At 40.4% G+C, this 22,909-nt stretch overlaps 1 protein-coding gene and 1 non-coding gene across 11 annotated transcripts in view; one reads left to right on the plus strand and one right to left on the minus strand.

The window, feature by feature from the left end:
* Positions 1-22,909, minus strand: part of ZBTB20 (zinc finger and BTB domain containing 20) — a 675,920-nt gene that overhangs the window by 549,509 nt on the left and 103,502 nt on the right. For all 10 annotated transcript variants that reach the window (XM_072993815.2, XM_072993818.2, XM_072993813.2 and 7 more), the window contains one exon: positions 1,058-1,117. The gene's annotated coding sequence lies outside the window, so the exon portion shown is untranslated. The remainder of the gene's footprint in view (positions 1-1,057; positions 1,118-22,909) is intronic.
* LOC140706301 (U1 spliceosomal RNA) lies at positions 6,226-6,389 on the plus strand. Its single transcript, XR_012085941.2, has one exon. It is a non-coding gene; the product is annotated as a U1 spliceosomal RNA (small nuclear RNA).

The raw sequence follows: 22,909 nt of genomic DNA on the forward strand, positions 1-22,909 counted from the left end.
GCTATTTTGTTAGCAACTTGCACTCAACACTTTGAGAAATAACTGACCAGACTGATTATTTTCAATTTATGTTGTATGACACAAAATTTATGTTGTATGACACAAAATTCTGCAAAATTGGCTGCATTCTTGACAGCCACTGGCAGCACATTAACTCTCTATGCTGAAGAAGTAGATCTATGCAATTTTGTAAATGTATTAAGAATAGTGTTTTATTTTTCAGTATTTCATACTTCAAAAGCAAAATAAAGGAAAGACTGAATATGTTATATGTTCTTAACAGCAAACTGAAGCTATCTGTATATGAGTGTGTCGAGCCTTCTATTGATTTCAGTGGTTTTCAGTTTGGCCAGCATAATAATATGCAAGTTTCCAATGCAAACTGCCATCTAATACAGGTCACATTCCATAAACACCCCCAGTATTTAAAATGTGAGCTTTTAACATGGTTTACACCAGTAAGACACGGGTATCAAAATCTGTCAGTCTTGATTCTATATAATTTCCCAACATCACTCTTGTTCAATATAGTTTCTGATCTTAACTGCAAGAAAGTCATCCTCTTGAAATTTGTGCATATTTTTGTGCATAATCTGTTCAAAATGTATATTTTTCTATGCATGTTAATATGTGCATTTTAATTCACTTTGGTATTCATTAAAGCATTTGTATACTTTCCAGCCAAATGCATTTGAGTTGCAAAGCTTTACACAAATGCATGCAAATAGTACATACTTTTCTATTGACGCTACTGTGTTAAATTACACCAACATGACACTGTGAAAGAGGTTGTGCAAGCTCTTGCAAAACAAAACTAGCAATTATTATTGGAGACCACTGTTTAATTAACTCAGAAAACATGGAAATGTTAGTGCAATCGCAGCTTAACGGTATTGCTGGAAAGAGGTTGGGCTACCCCTCCAATTTTTAATTTTGGGATATCTTGATCCATCTCTGGCATATTGGAATGTTTTGTGCCTCTTCAACAGTCTAAAATGAACTAAGCTAAATTATAGCCAGAACTATACACACATTCTTACTATTCCATTTTTGTTACCTTTTTTCTTCTGATTCTGAAATGATTAACAGGAATTCTTAACACTTCTTTTCTGTAGTGCTGTAAAGAAAAGGAATATTTGTATTTAGGGATTTACTCAAACAACATCTTCCATTTCCTTAACATTCAAATGACTAGACATTCAGATGAATAGAGGCCTAATCATGTACATATAGACATCTGTTTCAATAGGATAAAACAAATCCCCCATTCATTCATATTTTCAGTTAAGGTGATAAACAAGGAAACAAAACAGTAGGAGTCACCATCAAGAATGTATTGCATACTTGCAATTATCTCATCCTCAATGTATAAAGGTGTCTTGATAGATTGGGACATCCTATTGAGGGAAAAGGCAACTGCTGCAATGTGGTGGTGGGGTTGTTTTGTTTTGTTTGTTTTGCTTATGTAAGAGGACCAGAGATCTGGATTTGCATTAGGAAAAAAGGAAAATAACCTTTGCATTTTGCACAAAATACAGTTTTGTGCAAAACCACTTCTGCAACTGTTTTTCAAAGCAAGTCTCCAAATGTAAAATTATCATAAACTCACCCAGTGGGGAGCAAACCTTTCAAATTTTTCACTCTAATCTACAATAATGAAATAAGCAAAATTTATATCTCCATTCACCGCCAGCTATGTAATTTAGAGGAGAAAAAAAATTATATGTGGCAGCATGCTATGGCAATAGACTTGAGTTAAAATTAGTACTTTTTTCTGCCAAAATGATGATCCTTTTATATTAGAAACTAAAGTAATTGCTTGCAACCACTCTGTCTTACCTTAAAGATGCATTTATGAAAAATGTTGCAAGTAAATACTTCTAATAATTTAGAAGCTAAAAACTGTGTACTTTGAAAAACCATATCCCAAAAAACAAACCTTGTCTAATGCTTTAAGAATCTCCCTATGTTACAAATGGGTTTGTATTAACTGGTGGAACATTATGAACATATAAAGTGTAAGTTAAAAAGTTATTACAGAGGCTTCTTCTTTCAAAGTGAATGATTATTTTAAAAGCACCAGCTAAAACAAACCGGTAAAATTATTTTTTAAAATTCCTTATTTTTGAACTAATTCTCGAGAAAAAGTCAGCATAATTCCAATACTGTATATATGTTCTGTGGGCAATGTCAAGTTTTAAGTAATTTTGCAGTGAGATATTCAGAGCTGCTCACAAATTTGGGCTGGGTGACCATAACTAAAGGACAACACCAAGTACACAGAGATTCATGTCAACATTACTGAAAACAAAAACAGATCTTAATGAAAGCATGCAAAATGAAAGCACACATGGGGAAATAAACAGAGACAAAAGAAGATTTTCAATATAAACAAGTTACATAATGGCAGAGTTTACATATGTAAACAGCCATGTGTCACAACAAACTTAACCACAAGGTTTAAAAAAACTATTTTGGGCAACTCAAAGGCCCACCAGATTTTTCCCCCCTTTGAACAGTTCACACTACTACCATTCATGTCATTTCATAAACTGCTCTTGAAAGTCCAGGAATCTCAAATACATTTTTTTCATGGGGGCCTGGAGATTCTTTGAGGGTGGTGATTAAGACTGTATCCACTGCATGAAATCTCTGTCAAACTTTTGAGAAAGTGTACATGGGAGCACAGAACTAGTTGCACATTTCTTGTAATACTGGCCACAATCATTAACATGCTATAGCTGGAATTCCTATATATATATATATATATATATAATGTTCTTCCTTCACACTTATAACCTCAGATTTCTGGTGCCATGTTTATCTTGAAATGCATAATTGGTCTGGCCATAAATCTAATTTACAGAGCTACACTTCTATATTTGAGTAGTTCTTTGTCTGAAAGTATTGTATTAAACAGTCAGTCTGTTTGAAGACCTGTCCAGTCCAAGTCTTTTATTTTACAAATAAAAGCTTGTGTGCTCCTGCATTTCACCATGCATAGAAGATAAACTGTAGAAGCTGCAGAGACAATCTGCTAATTTGCCAGTCACATGTAGGTCACATGCTCTGGCATATTCCCAATTGCACTTGAATCACTTTGCCATTGCCTAGGCTTCAACCATCTCCCTTCCATGCATAGTAAAAAGCAACAGATGATCTTATTGTCTGTCTGTTGCATGCTTAGACAGGCCTCGGTTGTACACTCAGCCACATGTCCATGTGTGTGACAGACACACACTAAACTTTTAAAAGTTTCACAGTTGCCCTACCATGTTCAATATTTCACTGTAGGATTCTAGCCCCTATGTGGTCATCATTTCCCACCTTGGTACAATGGATCATATTCACAGAATTACTTCCTTCTAAATTGACACTGACACATAAGATACAGCATATAAAATTTTTACACAGATTTTATGCCAGTCTCTTTCATGATGCACCTTCTCTTTTTTGAGTAACATGTAAGTAGCCAGTCCATTCACTGTCTTACTCCCTATTCCAGGAGATGATCTAGTTTAATTCTTTAAAAGCAAAACAAAACACTCTCTCACAGACCGGTACCTACACAAAAACTCCAACCACCACCCACAGCAAAAAAAAGAGGCATAATCAAAACACTGCTAGACCGTGCAAATCGGAACTGTGAAGCTCAGATTCTCAGCATTGAACTCAACCATCTGAATTGGGCCCTATAGGCAAATGGCTATTCCAAAAATGAAATCACAAGAACCATCAAACCAAGAAAACAAAACCAAATGGAAGAAGAAAAACACCCACGCACAAATAAAGTATTTCTGCCATACATCAAAGGAGTCACGGACCGCATGTGGAAACTTTTGAAAAAACAACAACCTACAAACAATATTCAAGCCCACTACAAAAATACAACAAATGTTACGGTCAGGAAAGGACAGAAGAGACCCCCTCACCACTGCAGGAGTATACCGGATACTTTGCAGTTGTGGCCAGGTATATACAGTGGTGCCCTGCTAGACACGTATCCCGCATGATGTTGAAATTGCTTGACGATGACTTTTTTGCAATCGCTAAAAAAAGGGGCTCCAACAGCTACACTGTACCATTTGCCTTGGCAAGCACACATGTTCAGTTTATATTAAGGCAACAGCAAGACAGGAACTTGGAGCAGGGCTTTCCTGTCAGATGTAAAGGAGGACATATTTTAAGACACATTACTTAACAAACGAAGCCCTTAAGATGAGCTTTACTTGACTTCGAGGCTAGTGTACATTATATGTTTAATTATAAATGTTAATTTGATTGTACACCTCTTTAATCTTTCTAGATTGAGAGCGAAGACCAAAGTCCAGCTGAAATGCATGTGGGACTTCCTCTTCGCCGATGATGCAATTGTTGTTGCCCACTCTGCTGAAGATCTCCAACAACTCAAGAATCATTTTAGCAAGGCCTACCAAGACTTTGGATTAACAATCAGCCTGAAGAAAACACAAGTCACGGGCCAGGGCATGGACTCACCTCCCTCTATTACCATTTCCACACAAGAATAGGAGGTTGTTCATGATGTTGTGTACCTTGGCTCAACGATCCCTAACACTCTCTCCCTAGATGTCGAGCTGGATAAATGCATTGGCAAAGCAGCTACTATGTTCTCTAGACTCACAAAGAGAGTATGGCTCAATAAGAAGCTGATGGCATGTACCAAGATCCACGTTTATATAGCCTGTGTACTGAGCACACTCCTGTACTGCATTGAGTCCTGAACTCTTTGTGCACGGCAGGAGAGGAAGCTAACATATTCCATATGTGTTGTCTTTGAAACATTTTTGGTAACACCTGGCAGGACAAAGTTCCAAATAGAGTAGTCCTAGAACAAGCTCTTTTTTCTGTTAATGGGGTTTTGTTGGCAAAGATACTGGAGTGGCTTGCCAATTCCTGCTCCAGATGGATTGCGTTTAGTCCGAACTCTCGACTATGACCTGTCCGTCTTGGGTGTCCCTGCACGGCATAGCCCATAGCTTCTCTGAATTACTCAAGCTCCTTTGCCACGACAAGGCAGCAATCCATGAAGGGGGTGCTCACTGGAAGGATAGATCCTGAAGCTGAGACTCCAATACTTTGGCCATCTCATGAGAAGAGAAAACTCCCTGGAAAAGCCCCGATGTTGGGAAAGTGTGAAGGCAAGAGGAGAAGGGGACGACAGAGGATGAGATGGTTGTACTGTGTCATCGAAGCTACCAACATGAATCTGACCAATCTCCGGGAGGCAGTGGAAGACAGGAGGGCCTGGTGTGCTCTGGTCCATGGGGTCACAAAGAGTCGGACATGACTTAACGACTAAACAACAACAACAAAGAACAAGCTGGAATTTTTAGCATGTATACATTACTGAAACTGTGACATCTACAATGGCTTGGGCATGTTGTGAGAATGGCTGATGGTCTGATTCCAAAAGATCTCCTGTATGGAGAATTAGTGCAGGGAAATTGCCCCAGAGGGAGAGCACAGCTGCGATACAAGTATATCTGCAAGCGGGATCTGAAGGCCTTAGGGATGGACCTCAACAGATGGGAAACTTTGACATCTGAGAGTTCAGCCTGGAGGCAGGCGGTACATCATGACCTCTCCCATTTTGAAGAGATCCTTGTCCAGCAGGCCAAGGCAAAGAGGCAGTCCCAAAATCAGCAAAATTAGGGAGTTGGAGAGGGGACAGATTGTATTTGTCTTAAATGTGGAAGGAATTGTCACTCTCAAATTGGCCTTCTCGGCCACACAGATGCTGTTCCAAGTGCTCCATACAGAGCACATTACCATAGTCTCTCGAGACTAAAGGATGCCTAATCTGTACACCTATCATTCCTTTATTATGCAGTTAGCTACCCTCAGGGCTTCATGAAGCCATATCTGGTAGAGTATAAAATATTTTTTTTACTCAACAAAGACATTCAAGAAGTAAGATCCTAAAGAGCATAGGGAACATGTCCTGCCCCCCCCAAGGCATGGTGACCCCCTGGCTGCACCTCCCGCTCAGAACAGGGCTGCACAGCCCCAGTCCCGCCAGAGGCCAAGAGAGTTCCTCAATATCTTGGGGTGCCCCGCGGGACCCCCATCAGGGGCTGGGTGTTCCTCCCACAATCCTCTAATGTACAGATATTAGCATATGTGCTAATATATATGCTAATATATATGCTAATACCTTATGGGGGCAGGGCACAGAAGGGGGCAGGAGGTGCAAGGGCCACTCAAACTCATACCTTGCAGGGGAAATACCATGGTCATGAAAGTGGTTTTCCTAGGGTGAGGCTCATCCATTGCACTTTAGGTGTGCTGATCCCTATGATTTCGCCAAATGTGGGGAACTCAACTGCATAATTTGTGATAGTGGGGGATTGCATTTGTGCAGTCCCTGGTCTTTTTAGAATCTCTTTACTCTTTGGTCCTTGGCTGTTTTCACTATCCTCTGCCATTTAAATTTACCCATTGGCCCTGCTGGCTTTCCAGGAGGTAGATCCTGGAAAGCCAACAGCTCAGATGACAGAGCAGCAAGATCCAATGCAGCTGCCACAGTGAGAAGCCTCTGGTGCTGGTTTGGAGACCTCCTGACACAGTGGTGGAACTGTGGGAGGCTTCTGGGTGGGGGTGGCTGAAGAGGTTTTGAACCATTTTTTACAGTATTCATTCCATAAGACACTATGGAGCAAAAAATACGGTAATTAATGTGTTCCAATGGGTGGGGAAAACCGTCTTGCGAAGCATCCGTCTTGCGAAGCACAGACAAAAACATCATCTTCCGAGGCACCATTGTAATTCATTCCACGAAAATCATCGTCTTGTGAAAAAAAATCATCTTGCGAGGTTCCCTATGCATTGGTCTCAAAAAAAATTATTGTGAAGCATCGGTCTCAAATAAAAAAGTCTTGCGAAGCATGGTCATAGAAAAAAAGTCTTGTGAGGCACCACAGTGATTGCAAAAACCAATTGTCTTGCGGGTTTTTCGTCCCACGAGGCAATCGTCTAGCGAGGCACCACTGTACTTCTAAGTACAGAGGTCACTTGTTCTAAACCGGAAAATACAGGCATTTTTCTCCCCACATAGGGCCTGTTTCTCATACACACATGTACACACTAATGTCAATATCCCAGTCTGAAAGGTAATGGAAGAAATTCTTTAACAACGGCAACAAGTAGAGGTGGGGCTATTTGTATACAAATGCCCCCACACAGGTGGACATAATGAGGGTCCAGCCCCATGATGCTGAATGGTCCACTCACCAATCCGCCACTGCTGCGAGCTGTGCAATCCTGTCCTATCATTCCAGAGCTCGCGATCGGCGAACCACTCTTCAACCTGGCACAGAGGCTTGTCCCACCTCCTGCTAGGAGTGGCTTGCCGATCACTAGCTCCGGAGTGATAGGGTGGGATTGCGCAGCCTGCGGCAGCAACAGATCAGTGAGTGGACTGTCCAGCACCATGGGGGAGGACCCTCGCTATCTCCACCTGTGTCATGACCCCTAGTTTGGGAAATAGTATTCTAGACAAGTATCTTTGTTCATTTTGTATCACCTTTAAGAACTACCTGAACTGTTCCTCTGTTCTGTTTTTGTTGAGGTGCTTCTAAAGATACAATCACTGATGGTATTAATTTCTCTTCGGGCTTTTCCTTAATGACTGCTGCTCTGAGAGAGGTCTTTTGAATGGATTGTTGTGCTCTGTTTCAAGTATATTTCAGTACTGATTTCACTTACCATTTTTAATACAAAACTTTTAATTCTTTTTAAATATGTGCATAGTTACTAATTTTACTTTTAAAATATTTTCATGTTAATGATGTGAGCCACCTTGTGTTTTTTAAGGAGAAAAGCAGGATAAAAATATTTTAAGTTGTTGTTGTTGTTGTTGTTGTTGTTGTTGTTGTTGTTGTTGTCGTCATCATCATCATCATCATCATCTCTTCATAAAGTGCTTTCATATGGGTTTATTTTTGTTGTCTTATTTCATTGGACATAAGGCATGCCTCATTTGTGGAGACACCATTAAGCATTAATTTTTGTTCACTGTACTGCATTAACTGGAATACAAGACTGTATTTTTAGCTGGACATTTTGTAAATGTGGCACAGTACTAAATACCACTATATTTGAAGCTGGACTTGGGCTCATCAGAATCTAAATGAAGAACTGCCAATATTTTTACACAGAATATTGCAATTTCATATTCAGTTTATGTCAACAGTAACTGAAAAGTTATTAGGTGTTACATATCAAATTAGTTCTTAGTTTATCTATGACAAGTTATGGTGGGGAGGAAGAAAAGTATTTACAAGGTAAAACCTAGCTGCTTTGGTTGACCCCCATGTATTTGTACATATAGAATGAATACCAAGTCTTAAATGGAATATGTAGAACAAGCTACCTTTCAATATTAAGCTTTGCTCTCTCAAAGCAGAGTGCCAAATTACCAGTAAGGGGAACAATGGTACTACTTCTGTTGAGGAAGGTGTATTAATCACCCATAGTAGTAGTTCAAGATTATATTAGCAAAGTAAGAAATTATGAAGTCACAATATTCTCTGACTCTAGTATCCCACAGAAACATGAGTCCTACATCAACGTGGCAAATTTAAGTCACCCAATTTTGAATCCAATATACAGTAATTCATTTTAGTTGTTTTCCTGTCTACAAAAACTGCAAGCACTATTTAAAGTGAAATTCCCATTTAAGATGTTCACTTTGTATTTTAATTTTCATTGTCTATACCATATTAAATAATAACATCCAACAAAAAATCTTCACTTCAGGTGGGACACTCAGAGCTATCATGCAATAAAGTGCAATTCTGAATCAAGAAGATATGATTCTTCATCTTCATTGTAAAGAACATTTGTGTGGTCAAATTCAATGTTGAAAGAGAATCTATTATTTCAGCATTTTTGCTACTGGAGCAGAGGCGGAAGATTACATTTCCATAAGAATACAACTGTTAAACTTTTGGGGTTCAATTCTTTATACCCTTTTTCATTGCAATTCTCCCTCTTCCCCCTTCATGGAATAAGCTACGTCAACTTAAAAACCAGCAGACATGATCCAGAAATAAATAAAATAAAATAAAGCCTCTAAAGTCTATAAAAAGTACACAGAGCAAGCTGCTTAATTATTAACAGGTAAACACATCGCATCCTGAATTATTTACTTAATCTTTTTCAACTACAAACCTCAGACTTTTAGAGCATGAAATACGTGATTTCTTTAAGAATGCAAAACAATTCCTTTAGAAAGTATTTTTTTGGTGGGAGTCGTTGGGAATATTGTGTTTTAGTTAACCCTGTGATGCCATAATCCAAACTGTATATCAATTACCACTGAGTTATAGTAGAGAAATTTGTTAACCAACTATTTTTAAGAGCCCCTTGGTTCTGCACACCAAATGTATTCAGCAAGTGTATGATTCTTTTGGTACAGCTACTTTTGCTACAGGTTTCACATGAATGCAAAAATGTCTCTTGAAATAGTGATTTTCTTAAGAAGCCATGTAGGAAAAATGCAAGTGCAAATGAGGGAGAAATACTGTAGAATGGAAACACAAACTGTGATAGACTAATACTGCGGTTATTATCTATTCCAGCACTTCTATTTGTACAGCTAAAAATGTGCAAGGCATTTTTGTTATTTAAATAACATTTTTGTTATTTAAAATGCCCCAATGTGTTCTGGGCTTTTTCAGCAATTTTCAAGTGTATTTTCTTATTACAGTAGTGCCTCACAAGATGATTGCCTCGCGGGACAATTAATCAACAAGACAATTGGTTTTTGCGATCGCTGTTGCACTTCGCAAGATGATGTTTTCTATGGATGATTTTCACAAGACAACGATTTTTCCCCATTGGAACGCATTAAATAGATTTCAATGCATTTCAATGGGGAACTGCATTCCGCAAGATGATGTTTTCGCAAGACAGCGTTTTTCGCAGAACAAATTAACATTGTCTTGCGAGGCACCACTGTACAGTACTTTACTTTCAAAAGACAGCAGGCCTTCTTTTCAAGTTACTGCCTTTTCCAAAGAGGGAAGTGGGAAGAGAAAATCAAACAAATATCTGCAAAAGTTTAAAATATTTCAGGAAGAGTTTTCTTAACAAAGATAATTTCTCTCTCTCTCTCTCTCTCTCTCTCCCATCCCCCCATCTCTTTCTTAGAGAAGACCCCTATTTTTACTTGAATGAGTAATGAGAGCAAACCATGCTTGGATAATATCTAGAAGTTCTGAGAATCAACAGAGTGGTTGTAAAGACTGAATCCTTTACTGTAACCATATTGTTTGTGCAAATGAATTCCTCAGTTTTGAAGATGGCACAGCTAGTTCGCTTTTCCTAAGAAGGGGCAGGATTTAGAAGCAGTGACTGTTGAAAAGGGGGGGGGGTCAACAAAATGATCAAGATGACCAGTCTTTGTCAGCCTACTTTGGCTATAATCTTTGTCAGCCTACTTTGGCAATACTCTTTCTCTCACAGCTATGATGTGGCACAGCTAGATATCCAAGGCAAAAACTGGAATTGAAAAACACGGTCTAGAGTCCAATATAAACAAAAATTAAAAAGCAGATGGAAGGGACTACAGAAGAGCATGTGGGGCAAAATGTGCACGTGAAGGTGGCTGGACATCAGCACACATTGCATTTGCATAGAAGCATGAAGATGGAAATCTTTCCTACTCCACAAAGGGAACACCATGAAGTGATAGTATCCTGGCATAGATTATGCAACTAAAAACTGAAAAGGCATGATGCAGCTGCTGCCTAGAGAGAATGTTGAAAGAGACTGTTAGATAGACTAATCTCAATAAACTAAATTGAAACTGAATTCAGAGAAGACAGAGACCGTGCTGTTAGAATATTGTTAGACAGGTTAGGGGGACATTTACCTGGCCTGGATGGGGTTGCACTCTCCCGAAAGACTGAATGCACAACTTGGCGGGGGGGGGGGGGTACTCTTGGACTCAGCTCTCTGTGTGGATATCAACCAAATATCAACTGTGGTCAGGAGTACCTTTTATCAGCTTCAGTTGATTGCCCAGTTACCCCTCTACCTAGACAAGAAATGCCTACTAACAGTGCTCCACACACTGGTAGTCTTATAACTACTGCAATGCTCTCTATATAGGGCTGCCCTTGAAAACAGTATGGAAACTTCAGCAGATCCAAAATGCAGTAGTCAGACTGACTTCTGGGACCAGCAAATTTAATCATATATCTCCAATCTTGGCCTGCCTGCACTGGCTACCTGTCAGTTTCTTGCTCAATTTAAGGTGCTGTTTCTGGCCTATGAAGACATTAATGGTTTAGGACTGTGATACTTTTTGGAACTTCTCTCCCAGAAAACAGCTACACATCTCACACACTCTTCCCAATTCACAGTGTTCAAGTTGGCCAGGCCAAGAGAGGCTAAAAAGATGATACCAGAGAATCAAGCTTTCTAGGTGGTGACCCCCCACACACACACACTGTGGAATAAGCTGCCACCTGATATGCTCCAGACTTTATTTCTTCTTATATTCAGGAAATTACTCAAGACAGAATTATACAAGATGGCCTCTAAGAACACATCACAAATGGCACTATTTTTTAAATTGGAATTTAGGTTCCCTTTGTATTTCAACTGCCTTTGAGTTGGCTATTTTGCTATATTTATTTCTATCCCACCTTTCTCCCCAAAAGGACCAAAACCCCACCCCACCTTCACTCCCATAATCAAAATGTGGCTATTGCTTATAGGAATGAAGGTGGGGCGGGGTGTAGAGTGGCTTGTGTGTTTTACTCCGTACACCACTTCATAGCAGTGTATATTCACAAATCGGGTAGTGTATATATTAAACAAACAAACGAAAAACTGAGTATTTCCTTCCCCGTGCCACCTCCCTGAAGCCTGATAAAGCCACTGGTTGAATAGAATGCTGGAAGTAACTTGGCTTCATCATTCACCATTTGGCTTGCCTATCTTACCCATTGTCTTTGACATGGAGTTAGTAATATGATTTGGAATATGGAACTTGAAAGACAGCTGGTAACCAATTGGCAGGAGAGGAGACAGAGAAGTGAAGCAGTAAATACTCCTGACACAAATAAGAGATAAAGTTCTTATATCAAAGTGTGTGTGTGTGTGTGATAGGAATCTTATTTGTTTCTCTATTATGTTTTATTTTCAAAAAGCAATTAAAAACATTGATGTTTCGGCAGGCCTTCCCCCCTAGTTAATTCCTGATCCCCTCCTCTTTTCTTTCCTAATGTTTAACCCAATTGTCGAAAGTTTTCTTTTATGTAATTTTGTTGTTTTTATTGTTGCATCCCTCACTGTAAGCCGCCTAGAGTAGTCTATCGACTAGATAGGCGGGATATAAAATAAATAAATAAATAAATAAATAAATAAAAATAAAATAAAATTAATCCTTCTACTGTTTAAATTGCCGGTTACGTTAATTTCTTCATAATTATATCAATATTTTACTGTTATTTTAAATATTTATTTATACTGATATAATAGTTACTTGCAATTGTTTCTATGGTTTTTAATTGTCACACGTATTGGTGTTTGTTACATTGTGAGCCACTATGTATATAGTAAGTAATAATAATAAGTAATAATAATACAGTAAGTAAGGTAAACAGCTGATGATGCTTCCATTTTTGAAATGTTCAATCATCAACAGGCAAACTCACATATATAATTAGAAAATTAGCACATCAGGAAGAAAGCTGTTTTAGAATTTCCTGATTTTCTAATTTTATTTATTTGTATTTTACTTTAAAAAAAATAAGGTATAGCAGACAAAAATGTAAATCTGCAACCAAACAAGTGATTCCATTCTGCTACATGACTACAATTCATCAAATGTGTATTGAGACAGACTGGTATAGTACAATTCAAAAATAAAACTATATGTGAAAGCAGTATCATAAGGTTTTTTATTAATTACATGGCAAGTCTTATACCACATCCGGTCATTTTATTCACATACTAGCTATGTTGTGGCAGGGCATTAGAGTTACATTGCTGATGTTTTTAATAAAATAAATAAAATATATCACTACTACACTGCTCACTTCAGAACAACATCAATGTAAGACATTTACTGTGGCCATCGCAGGGATTCTACACTGTCTATTCATTGAGTCTCTGGGGATCAGAGACTCATTCTAGTAAGGACAAGGTGTCAGTCAAACCAGATTCTGTTGCAACTCTGCAAAGATTATTTAACTCTGCAAAATAATGTCAAATATTGTTCAGTATTAGTGAATACTAATAGGGTACAGCCTTGTTGTTCAGAATCCATTTGTACAGTGATCCCAAACAATCTTCATAGTTCACTAACAGCAACCAATACTTTCCAATGTGATGATCAGATGATATTTGGTTCTGAGATTTATAACTTGATGAAACACAGAGTTTAAAAGCTTAAGACAATCCCCATCAAGCAGGAGAACATTTATACTTAAATGATCTGGAAAAAAAATTCAGTGTTCTCAATAAAGTATTTATAAGTGTTTGGTCTCATTTAAGACTGCTGCTGAAAATTAAAGAATAAAATGAAAAAGCAAGAGTACACTTAATATTATGAAGCCAAAAAACATTACAGAATTACATAACTTTAATACTGACAATGAAGAAACCGTTAAAGATCTCTTTAACTTGGTTCAATCATCAACCTAAACGACACTGCAGTCAGAAGAAGGCTGAGACTCAGAAGGGCACCTATGGAAGGACTAGGAAAGACTCCAGGTGTAAAGGATGTGTTGCTGAAGACCAGGCCTAAACAATCTAGACCAGGCCAATGAAGAAGCTGAAAGGTAAAAAAAAGTTCAAAAGAGGTACAGTGGTGCCCCGCATAGCGAGGTTAATCCGTTCCGGATTAACCTTCGCTATGGGAAAACATCGTAAAACGGATCAAAAACCCCAATTGGAACGCATTAAACAAAGTTTAACGCGTTCCAAATGGGCCCAAAACTCACCATTCTCTGATGTTTTCCCTTGGTCCGGCGGCCATCTTGGGTGTACCGGTGGCCATTTTGGGTGTACCGGTGCCCATTTTTTGTGTTCTGGCGGCCATCTTGGGTGTACCAGTGACCATTTTTTTGTTCCGGCGGCCATCTTGGGTGTTCCGGCAGCCATTTTGAGCATCCCGGCGGCCATCTTGGGTGTACCAGCAGCCATTTTTTTTGTTCCGGTGGCCATCTTGGGTGTACCGGCACCCATTTTTTGTGTCAGCTGTTCCCCCATCGTAATGCGAGCGTGCCCTCGCATTAGCGATGGGGAAATCCGCATCGCAATGCGGATTCATCGTTCAACGGTGCACTTGTTATACGAGGCACCACTGTATATGCAGTCTAGGAACTGCTGGATAAATGGATTTTAGAGCAAAACATGCTTCGATTCTCACTTCAAGCTAAAATGACTATACTGGAGGGCCTGTAATTCAGGCATACCATAAGATAAAACTCACTGGAAAAGACAATGATACTGGGAGAAGTGAAAAACAGTAAAAATAAAAAAGAGGGGAATGGCAAGTATGAGATAGATTGATTTAGTAAAGGAAGCCAAAAGATTCTGTGGATGTTGTTAGTTCATAGGATCACCAAAAGTAGGAATTTGACAGCACAAAATTACAGGGCTGCTAAATATTCTCGGTAACCAATGTTTTTCATCAGAAAAAACAATGTCATCTGGCATCCTTCTACAAGAAGACATCCCACTCTATGAAGCAGTAGAGGCAAAGAGTACCAACACCATGCAAACACATGGTTACTAACCAGATATTTACCTGTTAGTAATTTACATCTTTGCAGTCAGGAAATGTGCAACTGCATGATGCTGGTTTGAACACACTCCATTATCATCTTTTGGCACAGTAAAAAAAAAAAAAAAACGATGGGGAGGGACTGCCCCTTGAATGTTCACTGTATCCTGAGGAAGTTTCACCAAACAAACTGCATCCCAGCAGTTAAATTAAATCCTTAATTAGGAATGCTGAATGACCAACAGGGAAGCACACTATCTGAGCAAGAGATCAATACCTGTTACTGAAGCACAATTTGAGAATTTATAGCAATATATAATTAAATCTAAGACATGATATAGTGTTCTACAAAAGCAGGAAAGAAATTCTTATTCTATCAAATTTCACCATTGCTCTTTTCCTCCCACTGTGGCCACTCACACTACAGATAGGCTGACATCCTGTTGCTAAATTCAGTATGATGCACTATAGTGGGCTACTGAATCAGTGGGGATTATGTGTGTCAACTCCTCAGTATGATGAACTGAATCAAATGGGCCTACTTTAAGTGCAACTTACTATGATAAATTAAGTCACAGCTAGAGTTGGTCCACTAAATCCCCACTGATTCAGTGAATCTACTTTAGTGCAACTTACTACACTATGCAAGAGAATTTCAATGGCTTTTCAGTGGGTGCCCCAATCTAAAAAGGAGCAACTTTTCAAGTACGGTATGTAGGAAGAAGAAGGCAATAAGTACCTCATTATTCAACTGGGATTCCATTTCCATCTCTTTTGATCCAATCCCACTAGAATGATCATGGCATAAATATGATATGCTACAGTATATATGTTATCCTTTCAAGATACTACATGATTCATTCTTGATTTTATTATAAGAAGCAGCAAGCCTTGATTACGTACTCACTGTTCAATAATGCTTTCTACTAAGAATGGAGTAGAATTTGGAAGTTACTTTGAAAGGCAACAATTACAATGCAGAAGTGATGTCCCACAGCATTATCATGTACAGTATTTGGTCAGTTATGAATAGTTTTGGCATGTCACTATGGTAATTCTGCTGGAAAGTAACTTCCCAAACTCTGAATCAGCTAGGAACCAAAGCTGCAGTCCTACACATACTTCCTTGAGACCACATCCCACTGACATTGGCAGGAGTTGTTTAAAATGCACAGCATTGGGCTTTCACTGTAATTAAATCACTTCTAAATTCACTTACTTGTCACTTAAAATTTGAAAGGGGTTTTTTCATGCATGCCAGTATCGCCAAGCTTTTAAACTTAAAAATAACAGGAAAATCTTACTGATACTTTGTACATATGAGAAACACAGGGTTGAAATAGCTTGTCTTAAATAAGTAGATGTGATGGTGGGGAGAATAAATAACATAAAAATTAACGAAATTAAAATCTGGTACAAGTATAACTTCAAGGCCATTTGTTCGTAACATCAGAATAACACTGAAGCAATTATTTAACCTTGTGAATATTTTTCTTCTATTTATCATTCTTTTGATATAAGTAAAAAAAGGCTTTTCCCTCTGAAATTTCACTGCAAACAATATACTGCTGGATAATACATTTTAGCACTCGCCACATACGTCATGGGAAACAGTTCACTGAGGAATGCACAATGGTATACTGCAGCTTTCACTCACAATAAGCCATTTTCCCACTTCTAAAAGAGATCTATTTGTCTTTCTAGACATGAGCAAACTATTATTCCTGAAGTGCCAAACTCTGAGTGCATGTGCAAAGCTCTCTCCCTGCACTCAATTGTTGGCAGAAAGCAATGGTTAGGTACATGCTCAAAGCATTCAGGTCAGGGATTACAGAAAAGCCATTGAGCATGCTGCATTAACTTGAACTTCAGGTTTTTGTCACAAGCCTGTTAGTAACTGGAATTGAGCAAGCCAGTAGAAAGGCCAATCTGAGCCACCTCACATGATTCTCTTTCTATTACATCTATTTATTTTATGTCCAGAGTGAGACAGCAGAGATGCTGCTCCACAGATGCTGCTCATCACATCAGAAAACTACAGCAACTATTGAAAGATGATATCCATGGTTTATACGGGGAAGTTTCATTCCTCTCTACTGTCCACAGGACACCTTTTATTCTGCACTGAATGCTTAAAAACAGACTCTTATAAAAAGAGTGACCTTTTACACAATGGAAGAGTGGAATCTTTTTTTTTACGTTACCGTATCAGCAAGCTCCTTTCCATGCTCAACAGTGTATATACATACTATGATGACATTGATAGGGAAAAACCTTGTTCAAATAAAATAAAATGTGACCTTCTGGGATGCTGAAAAAAAAGCACATCCCAAAACAGTTTTGAAAAATCAAATTTGTATACTTCTGTATGCCTTCATGTATTTGATTTAAACAAAACAAACAAACAAAAAAAACAGGAGAAGAAAGGATTATCTGAGCTCTTTTTTTTTTTTTGCTCCAAGTTGCATATTTTATGTTAGAATTTCATTTGCAGGTTTTCAGACTAACTACAGATACTGCAAATGTAGTTACTTAATATTGTAATGGAAAATATTCCATTAGCTAAGTCCTCTTTGCTTTCATTGGACTACCCAGACATGGTTATTCCACCACACGAACCCAAAATCTAAACTTAAAAAGCAAAATTCTCCATATGAATAAATTAAGCATTTAAAAAAAATTGAAAGAATGGAACCCCAAGTGTTACCAACCACTGCCTGCTTGCTTAAAAGCTATATTTTTAGTCATGGAAGCTTGAAACTTTTCTTTAGAATCTTCTAAATTGTAAAATTCTGTGCACTATACTGTAACACTTTCCCGTGTTTGCTAACACAATCGATTGAAGACATATTTACCTGCCTTTTGTGTTGGTGCGAAAATTGAGTGGTACAGAAAATCACAAACAAGATATATGCAATGCAAATCTAAAAACTTCATGAATAGAAACAATAGTGCACAAAACTTGTATTCAACTTTTTCTTATAAGGATAAGTATTCACAGAATGTATCTAGATAATAATATTAGATAACAAACAAATTCCATAGAAAATTACAGTTAGCAGCATATTAGGAAAATGTGACACTGGAGTACCAAGAGAATACAAGAATGTTTTGGTTTATCCAAGGAGCAGTTGCTAATCATCAATAGATTGCATTATTTCTTTCAATAACTACAAGTAACAATCTCAAATACCCTTTAGAGAAAGGCACATGCCTTTGTAAATCTCAGGACTCAACTGCATGGGAGGAAACCCAAAAATCCCACAGTTGAAATGTGGTTGCAATAGTGTGGTTAAAAAGCTTTTGCCGGGATTTAATGCTGTAACTATATCTCTACATCTGGTCCCACACACGCCAATTACTTAAGGACGTCTGTGAGATACTTACATGGATTATTAAACAGCCTTTTAGTAGCAGAGGTGGATTCAGGACACTGCCACTTTTGAACTCTGTATATGCAGTTGGACTCTGACATTTCATTTGGATATTTTAAGCACTAGATGTCATTGTACTTTGTAGACCTATATTAACATGTTTAATGTAACAGATGGGGAGCTTGTTTACTGAAGTAAACAGCCAGACAGAAAGCAGGTTTGCAGAGAAACTGCTTTCTATTAGGACCAAAGTGTAAATCTTTTTGCTCATCCAGAATGTGTGTGTGCGTGTGTGTGCGCGCATGCACGCGTGTGTGTGAGAGAGAGACAGAGAGAGAGAGAGAGACAGAGATCCAAAGAGTCAAAGTACAGAATTCTCGGCTTCTGTGTAGGACCTGTTTATAGGAAATGTTTGTTCCATGCATGGAAGACATGGGCCACATGCATTTACTATCACATGTATGAGCCCTTTGTTTCCTCGTTTTTATGTAACCAGCGAGGAAAATCTCCCATGAAGTTTGGAGCTGCTTGAAATTGTTATGGAGGGAGTGTTTTTTCATTCACAGTATTGAATTCTTCCCTGCCTTTCAAACATGCAGTGTTAGTGTGTCACCAGTTAAAGTCTAGTGCCAATGAATTAAGTGACATGAGAAACACTCAACAGCTGAGTGTAATATGGAACAGGGAAAGGACAGGTTACTTACCTGTAAACATGGTTCTTCAAGTGGATTCTCCATGAATACACACTAGTGGGTTTAGACAGCGCCTGCGCTGGCCTCTCGGAATTTTCTAGAGCTGTAAGAGAAAAGTAACAATGTTTTAGGCTACCCTATACCGCGCATGTCTAGCCCGCCAACGGCTCAGTTCCATATGCCCGCCACAAAGAAGAGTTGGGACTCGATTCCAATGACGGACATGTGGGGAGGCCGGGCGGGACGTGTGTATTCATGGAGAATCCACTTGAAGAACCATGTTTACAGGTAAGTAACCTGTCCTTCTTCAACGTGGTTCTCCATGAATCCACACTAGTGGGTGACTAGCAAGCAAACTTACTGGATGGTGGGCCGTCATTGTAGCAATGACGTAAGGACAGCCCTTCCAAACTTGGTCTCAGTCTTGGCCCGAAGGTCCAACTTATAATGCGTGACAAACGTGGACACATTAGACCAGGTAGCCGATCTGCAAATTTCTTGAATATCGACTCCTCGTAGTAAAGCTGTAGAAGTGGCCACAGCCCTAGTTGAATGGGCTTTAAGGCCCTCAGGAATAGGTCTGTGTTGTAGTTCATAGGCCAAAGAAATAGTGGAGACCAACCATCTAGAAAGAGAGGACGACGAAGCAGCTGAACCCTTTTGCTGACCATAGAAGCAAAGAAACAGCCTAGGAGACTTCCTAAAATCTTTAGTCCTTGAAACATAATAGGCAAGTGCCCGTCGAACGTCCAAAGAATGAAGCATGCGCTCAACATTTGTTACTGCTTCAGGAAACAACATTGGTAAAACCAAAGGCTGGTTAACGTGGAACTCAGAAACCACCTTAGGAAGAAAGGAAACATCAGGATGCAAAACAACTTTATCCTTGTAGAATTGAAGATAGGGAGAATCTGCACGCAAAGCTGCGAGTTCACTAGCCCTCCTAGCCGAAGTGATGGCTACTAGGAACAAGGTTTTGAACGACAGGAACTTAAGGTCACAGGAGGTCATAGGCTCAAAGGGAGGTCTGGTGAGGCTGTGTAAGACAGTCTGTAAAGACCATTGTGGCACTGGCTTCTTCAACGGTGGTCTCATGTTGCTTAAACCCTTGAGGAAGGCTTTAAGTGTTGGGTGCGAAAACCAGCGGGATGACTCAGAACCCTGAGGTTGAAAAGCCACAATAGCTGCTGTGTAAACCTTTAGAGTAGACTTGGACAATCCAAAATCAAAAAGATGTCTGAGGTAAAGTAGGAGAGTAGACAAAGACACTGGGGACGACTGTAGGTTGCGTTCCCTAGCAAACTTCAGAAAATTTCTCCATTTATATTGATAAAGCAACTTTGTTGCTGGTTTACGAGCTTTATCAATGACCTCAACTAGTGATGGGAAATCCTCCACGCTGTCAAGTGGAGGGTTTCCAGGTCGGGATGCAGAATCTTCCCTTCGTCCAGAGTGAGAAGATGTGGATGCAATGGTAATGTCATGTTGTCCACGGCACTCTGAAATAGTGTGGAGAACCACGGTCGACGTGGCCACCAAGGAGCGATCAGGATTGCCTCTACCTTCATTCGCAAGGCTCTGATGATAGTTCTCTGGAGAAGAGGTAGTGGAGGGAATAGGTAGACTAGTCCCACATCCCAGGGGATCATAAAAGCATCCCCGAGGGAGTCCTTCCCTCTCCCGGCTCGGGAAGCGTACTGGAGGCACTTCTTGTTGCTGTAGGTCGCAAACACGTCTACTAGAGGTTGACCCCACATCCGACAAAGTTTGAGGAACACCTGTTGATCTAATTCCCACTCGTGGGTCTGAGAAGAGCGGCGACTCAAGTCGTCCGCCAGCTGATTGTCTGTTGTTGCAATGTGGATGGCTACCGGAAAGATGTGCTGCTGGTAGCACCACTCCCAAAGCTGAACGGCGAGGAACAGAAGGGACTTTGATCTTGTGCCTCCCTGCTTGTTCACGTAGAACATCGTGGTGGTGTTGTCCGTGACTAGTTGTATGGCTCTGCCCTGCACCAGGGGGAGAAAAGCCCTGAGGGCTTTTATGACCGCCAACATCTCCAAATGGTTGATGTGCAGCGTCGATTCTTCTGGAGACCAGAGGGCATTGATCTGATGACCCTCGCAGTGGGCTCCCCAACCCAACGGGCTCGCATCTGTTGTGACTTGTCTGGTAAGTTGGGCCTGAAAGGCCTGCCGATCAAAAGATGGGGGAGGAATGTCCACCACTGTAGTTGACTTGCTAGTTCTGGTGTGACCCTGAGACGCTTTCTTTGGCTGTCTCTCTCTGGATCGAACAGGGTGAGGAGCCAAATTTGCAGGGAGCGCATCTTCAACCGCGCATGAGACAAGGTGGGTGTTGTCGATGCCATGAGGCCAAGCAGATGTTGAGCTAGCCTGGCAGATACTGTGCGTCGTGGCTTGAACTTGTGAACTGCCTTCCTGATCTTGTGGATGCGTTCTAGAGGAAGGAACATGCGAGCTTGTACTGCATCGAGACGTGCACCTATGTAATCCATCGTTTGGGAGGGCTCTAGATGAGACTTCTCGTAATTGATGGATAGTCCCAGGGCTTGAAGAGTGTTGAGGACATAACGAGTGTCCCGGTATGCCCTGGCTTTGGAGCTGGAAACGATGAGCCAATCGTCGATGTACGGGTAAATTTGGATGCCTTGCAACCTCAGGTAAGCTGCCACTGGGGCCATACATTTGGTAAAGGTCCTCGGTGCCGAGGATAGACCGAAAGGAAGAGCCACAAACTGGTATACCGTGTCCTTGAACATGAGACGGAGATACTTTCTGTATTTCCGGTGTATCGTCACGTGAAAGTAGGCATCCTTGAGGTCCACCACCACAAACCAGTCTCCTTTCTTCAACAGGTGAAGGATCCCCTCTAAAGTGACCATCCTGAAGCGACGAGGCCTGAGGTAAGAATTGAGGTCCCTCAGATCCAGTATGGGGCGCAGACCGCCGTCCTTCTTTGGAACAGTGAAATACCGGGAGTAAAACCCGTTCAGGATGTCTCGTTGAGGAACTACCTGGATGGCCTGTTTCTTCAGAAGGGTAAGAATCTCGTCCTCTAGGATGGGATCGAACGAGGTAGGCTTGATCCAGCCTAGAGGAGGTAACTCTATAAACTCCAGGCGGTAGCCGGAGCTTATAATGTTCAAGACCCAGGTGTCTTGGGTAATCATGTTCCAATTTAGAAGGTAAGGAGAAAGTCTTGTGCGTGGACTGATGGACTGGATGGGTTGATGAGAGTCAAAGATATTGTTTTGACCTTTTCCCCCCAGGCTTAAAGGACTGACGCTTGTAGGCCTGAGGCTTGAAGCTGGAAGCCGATGAAGAAGCCTGAGAAGAACGTGGAGCTGCTTGAGAGCGGAACGAGCGGTAAGTTGAAGGACCAGGTTGTTGGTAGGTCTGCTGTTGGTAGGTCTGTTGCTGGGATCTAGGCCGCCACTGAAACTTGGGGGTCCTAGATTGCTGCTGCACTGCATAAGATTTTGCTGTCTTTTTGCTCTTATGTAAGCTTTCAAGGTTCTCATCAGTGGAGCCATTAAACAATCCTGTCGCATCAAAGGGCAGGTTTTTGATCCTAGCCTTGATGTCCTCCACAATGTTAGCGGAGCGTAGCCAGGCGTGCCTCCTCAAAGTAATGATGGATGCCAAGTTTCTCGCATTGGCATCAGCTACGTGGCGAGAGGCTAAGCGTTGGTGTTTGGAAACGGTCAAGGCCTCCGCATGGGCGTTGAGACAAGTCTGCCTGATGTCCTCTGGGGCTACTTGCAGAGCTGGCAAGACTCTTTCCCATAGTTGTTTCTGATATGCACCCATAGCTACTAAGTAATTGAGAGCTCTGAGTGCAAAAGTAGTCATAGAATAGAGCCGTCTGCCTAAGACTTCCAAGTCCTTGCCCTCCTTAGTGGTTGGAGTTGGATGACCTTTAGCTGGCAGCCTGGAAACACTAGACTCCACCACCAAGGAATTGGGAGCTGGGTGCTTCAACAGGAATGAGGTGTTATCCCCATGCACTCGGTACATGTTCTCAGTACGCCTGGACATAGTAGGAGGATCAGCAGG

Source organism: Pogona vitticeps, chromosome 3 (genome assembly GCF_051106095.1).
Source record: "Pogona vitticeps strain Pit_001003342236 chromosome 3, PviZW2.1, whole genome shotgun sequence".
Lineage (NCBI taxonomy): Eukaryota > Metazoa > Chordata > Lepidosauria > Squamata > Agamidae > Pogona > Pogona vitticeps.